The sequence below is a fragment of the Panthera uncia genome, chromosome B4 (genome assembly GCF_023721935.1).
Source record: "Panthera uncia isolate 11264 chromosome B4, Puncia_PCG_1.0, whole genome shotgun sequence".
NCBI lineage: Eukaryota > Metazoa > Chordata > Mammalia > Carnivora > Felidae > Panthera > Panthera uncia.
In genome coordinates, this window is record NC_064809.1 from 104,230,046 (window position 1) to 104,236,045 (window position 6,000).

Sequence of the window (6,000 nt, forward strand, 5' to 3'; positions counted from 1 at the left end):
GTGTTTGCTTTTGTGCTGCCTGTATCCCTGGTAGGATCCAGCTCACTATACATTGAGTTATATAGTTTCCTATTCGTTAACAAATTAATACTCAACTAGCTGGAGATGGGTCCTGCCACAGTGTATTTATTCAAGCCCCAGGAGACATGATGCTTTCTAACTGTGCAAGTTTAGGTGAAGTCCTCAGCACCTCAGTTACATGGAGTGAATAGAGAAAAGATGGCTCTCCAGATGAAAATCAAGGGGCTGTTTAATAAATGTGAAAGAGTTATGTGTCTGAAAAGGATCTGGTGTCCACTAAGAGTATAAATTACAAAGGTTTAAGTTGAATGTAACCAGGATAGCCAGATAGTGAACTACTATAATGACTATTATAATTACTGTACTAATCAGTGAATAAATAATATGGATATAGATTAAAATACAGGAGCATTAACAATATTATATATTACAATATGTTATAATACAAACTATGCATTATATTAATATACTGTAAAATATAATAAATAAATATATCCTATACAGTGGACATATATTAATGGAAGGAAAGTTTGATAATACACAGTAATTCTGAAATGAAAACACAAATTAAATGGCACTTTTATATTGATTCACAAGACTTAGGTGTATTTTCATATGAGTTTTATGAAAAATTCTTTATTTCACTAAAATCTAACCATATCTTTTTGGAAAACATGGTTGTAGAAAACAATGAGTAAGTGCAAATGTGCAGAACTGAAGGAGAAAATTTTTAAAAGAAATGAAGTGTAAAGAAAATTTTTGAGTCAAACCATTTATAAAATCCATTTAATCCTTAGAACATGATGTATTTTCAGCACCCTCGTGATTATTTAATAGAAGCAGAGATGAAGGATGGTACTACTTTTAAGAATCCAAGCTCTGGGCAAGTCTGAGCTTGAATCCCAGGTTCATCATTTACCATTGGTGATTTAATCTTTGTGCCTCAGTTTCCTCATCTGAAAGCAGGTCTTAATTCAGGAGTCAAATGAGTATGCACATGCACACACATAATATAAATTAACATAACAGTGTATGGCATATGAGAAACATTTCAAAATTATTAGACATTTTAATATCTAATATGAATGATTTTTATTATTTACATTTTGAAGCACAACTACTTTCTAACAAAATGTAATGTTTTCTATAAAAAAATGATTATACATTGCCATCTGCATTCCCAGTTGTTGTTTTTTTTATGGGGAATTTATAATATGAACATTAAAATTGTATTTATTGGGGGGTGCCTTGGTGGCTCAGTCGGCTAAGCATCCGACTTCAGCTCAGGTCATGATCTTGTGGTCCGTGATTTTGAGCCCCAAGTCAGGCTCTGTGCTGACACCTCAGAGCCTGGAGCCCGTTTTGGGTTCTGTGTCTCCCTCTCTCCCTGCCCCTCCCTGGTTTGTTCTCTGTCTCTGTCTCTCTGTCTCAAAAATAAACAAACATTTTTAAACAATTAAAAATTGTATTTATTGGGAAATATAAAATCTCCTTCTAAAATAATGAGTTAGACCACTATCATGCAGTGTAATTGAGCTACAATCACAAAAAGGCTCTAACAATCATAGACCAATTGGTACCTATCTTATCATTACCATTATTTAGGAAAGAAAATACCTTCTATTTTCTCTGGAACATCTATTTTTACATCTATGTTTCTCTACTCTGTAATATTTAAAATTTTTATGTCATTATTCAGATATTATATCTCTTTGCCTTGATAAACCAAGAATTTGCCTCTAAAAGGAGAAATAGAAGTATTTCAAGATACATAAACATGATAGGAAGACACATACACATAGACACATCAAATGTATGCTCACAAAAATTGAGAGAAACTATGAAAATGAGTGGAGAGTGTGATAGGGGGATAGAAGGGAATAGAATTTTAGATAGGAAAACAACCTAAAATATGTAATTTGTCAGCTTTTGTTATCTATTCAGTGATCAGCATCAAATGTTGAACACTCTCTTTCTAGGCTTCCTACCAGAATCTTTTCCTGAGTATCATATAAAGGCCTATTGATCACTTAATTTATTGATAAGTAATCATATAGTAAAAACTAAATTTAAAAAAAAATTATGTCAACCAACTTTTGATATCAGCAAACTTGGTAGATCCAGATCAAAACAAATGTTTTACAATAATTGTAATCTGAGGATAAACATTACTAATGTGTGATAAATGGGGAAGATAATGAAAGTATTGATTCTGTGTAAAACCAAAACTCCATAAATTATTATTATAGAATAGAATGTAAATACTTTACACCATAAAAATATGCAATGATTATGTCCACCCCAACAGTGGAGGTAGAAGAGACTGTGGTATAGATGTCTTCTGAATTTGAGTTTATCACTTCTGACAAAACTGCACTCAGTGTTTTTTGAATGTCACATCTCCCTCTTTCTCATGCCATGGGAGAATTAATTCTGCTCTCACCTTCAGGAGTAACCACTGGTAGATTTATAGCTATCAGCATATTCTTTCTCTCTCTTTGCAGTATTGGTTGACATAAAAACACACCATTCATTTTAGACCAAGGTTTCTTAATGTTGTCACTATTGACATTCTGAACCTGATAATTCTTTGTTGTGGAGGGCTGTCCTACACACTGTAGGATTTTCACCAGCATGCCTAGCCTCTATTCATTAGATTCCAGTAACATCTATCCATCTCATCCCAGTTGTAACAAACAAATATACCCAGACACTGCCAAATATTCCCCGGGGTGCAAAATTTCCTCTGGTTGAAAACCACTGATTAAGACAAAAAGAGATGCTAAGTTTTATTTATTTATTTTTAACTGTGGGAATAAAGAAACTCTTTTAAATGAGATTATATGTAAGTTGCAAAGTGTCCGCAGCCACTTTAGAAACCATAAAAAAGTTGGGAAATATGAAAAGATCAACCTAATAAAATCAGGAAGTTGAAACTGAGAAAGAAGATCCTAATTACATTAATTGAGCTCCCATTACCAGTAGTAGCTAGACTGCTAAGCTCAGTATATCTTCTTTCTGATTCAGATTTTCTGTTCCATGCAACAGAAAAAAGACCCAACATAAAGAGGGTAGGTAGGAAGTAGTATAATGTGCTACTTTCTTACATTTCATGATATTTAGCATGCATATATATATATATATGATTTTTATCAAATATATATGCATATATATATATATATATATATATATTCATATGTGTGTAGGTGTATATGCCTGTGATTTGGGAGAAATAAAGTTATCTTGAATGGCATCTCTCCTTAAACTCATGGTATTATGGCGTCTTTTCACATTGAAAGATTTTTAAAAAATCTTAATTGGAGCTAGTCTTACTACAGAGTTACTTATACAATAGGAATGTTTGTAATTAAAATGATTAAGTAGCTGTGAGTATAAACTGCCACTAGACTTTAAGAAATGAACAAAGAACAAATTATTTATTTCCTTTTGAATAGATACATGTAAAAATAGTAAAAATAATTATACAGAATGGAAAAATGACATTCAGGCTGTTAGCAAAATAAAGTATATCAGATCTGAAAAATCTATAAGTAGGAAAATCATCTTTCTCTTTAAATAGCTTCTGCTTTTTAAGTCAAATTCCTACTGGAACTTTCTCCATACAAAGGGAATTAATATTTAAAGTGCTAGGGAATACAATAGTGATTTAGAATGTTGCTTTAAACAAAAATCCCATTTAGTAAATTTAATATACTTAGGCCACATAATATATTCTTTATTCTTAAATGACTCCCTAAGTATCCACAATGCTAATTCAATTGAGGCTCTTCCAGGAAAGGCCAGCTCTGGTTAGCATATTAACATTCATAAAAAATGATGCTTTTTAGGTGCACATTGTAGAGTAAAATGGAAGAGTAGTTAGTGTTTGTATCCTTGAGAAAAGTTATCGCTGTGATTTCTACAGTAATTCTAAAACACTTTTCTTGGTACTAAAAGAACACAAATATTGATGTGCTCTGTGACCTAAAAAGAGACTACAGGGAGATAAACAGAATAAACCAAAAAAACAAGAAAGTATTGTCTTTACCAATACAATGGATCTATTCTAAGCTATTGTTTTGATATGTTCAATTCTTGTTTGTTAATTTGAAGTTTATAGGATACAGAGAAACTGTTGTCTGTTCAGTGATTTATCTATATAGTTTTCTACTCTATTTTCTGTAGTTTTAAAACCTACAACTCTCTAGATACCATGCTAAAAGAATACAGATATAGTTATGTCATTTAATATTTTTAAAAACAAAGAACTTTATCTTCACTAGAACTATTTCTGCCCCTTTGCCATCCTTTCTGTTTCAAGATGCTTTTTTCATAGACTTTCTCTCTTGTGTATTTAAAAGCTTTTTCTAGTGATACTTTTTTTCCTCAGGAAATAAACATTTGACTGTCATTCTTACATTAAGTAAGAGTTTCAAATGGATAAGAAAACTTTCTACTATAATAGAACTCATTATTTATTACCATTATTTATTACCCCATTCTTTTTTAATATAACTTATTGTCAAGTTAGCTAACATACAGTGTATACAGTGTACTCTAGGATTTGGTGGTTGATTCCCATGGTTCATTACTTATATACAACACGCAGTGCTCATCCCAGGTGATCTCCTCAATGCCCATTACCGATTTTCCCCTCTCCCCTGCTCACCCCCCACCCCAACAACCCTCAGTTTGTTTTCTGTATTTAAGAGTCTCTTATGGGCGTGCGTCCCTCTCTATTTGAAACTGTTTTTCCCCTTCCCTTCCCCCATGGTCTTCTGTTAAGTTTCTGAAATTCCACATATGAGTGAAAACATAGGATATCTGTCTTTCTCTGACTTATTTCACTTAGCATAAGACCCTCCAGTTCCATCCACATTGTTGCACATGGCAGGATTTCCTTCTTTCTCATTACCAAGTAGTATTCCATTGTATATATAAATCACATCTTCTTAATCCATTCATCAGTTGATGGACATCTGGGCTCTTTCCATGATTAGCTATTGTTGAAAGTACTGCTATAAACATTGGGGTACATGTGCCCCTATGAGTCAGCACTCTTGTCGCCTTTGGATAAATTCCCTATAGTGCTATTTATGGGTCATAGGGTTATTATATTTTTAATTTTTTGAGGAACCTCCACACTGTTTTCCAAAGCAGCTGCATCAGTTTGTATTCCCACCAAAAGTGCAAGAGGGTTCCCATTTCTTCACATCCTTGCCAACATCTGTTGTTTCCTGAGTTGTTAATTTTAGTCACTTTGGTGTGAGGTGGTATCTCATTGTGGTTTTGATTTGTATTTCCCTGATAATGAGTGATATAGAACATCTTTTCATGTATCTGTTGGCCATCTGGATGTCTTTTTGTAAAAGTGTCTATTCATGTCTTCTGCCTATTTTTTCACTGGATTATTTGTTTTCTGGGTGTTGAGTTTCATGTGTTCTTTATAGATTTTGGATACTAACCCTGTATCCAGTATGTCATTTGCAAATAACTTCTCCCATTCTGTTGGTTGTCTTTTAGTTTTGTTGATTGTTTCCTTTGCTGTGCAGAAGTTTTTTATCTTCATGAGGTCCGAATAGTTCATTTTTGCTTTTATACCCCTTGCCTTCGGAGATGTGTCAAGTAAGAAGTTGCTGCATCCGAGGTCAAAAAGGTTGTTGCCTGTTTTCTCCTTTAGTGTCTTGATGGTTTCCTGTCTTACATTTAGGTCTTTCATCCATTTTGAGTTTATTTTTGAGTATGGTGTAAGAAAGTTGTCCAGTTTCATTCTTCTGCATGTACCGTTTAGTTTTCGCAGCACCATTTGCTAAAGAGACTGTCTTTTTTCCATTGGATACTCTTTCCTGCTTTATCAAAGATTCATTGACCATATATTTGTGGGACCAATTCTGGGTTCTCTATTCTATTCCATTGGTCTATGTGTTTTTGTGCCAGTACCATACTGTCTTGATGATTACAGCTTTGGGATAGAGGCGA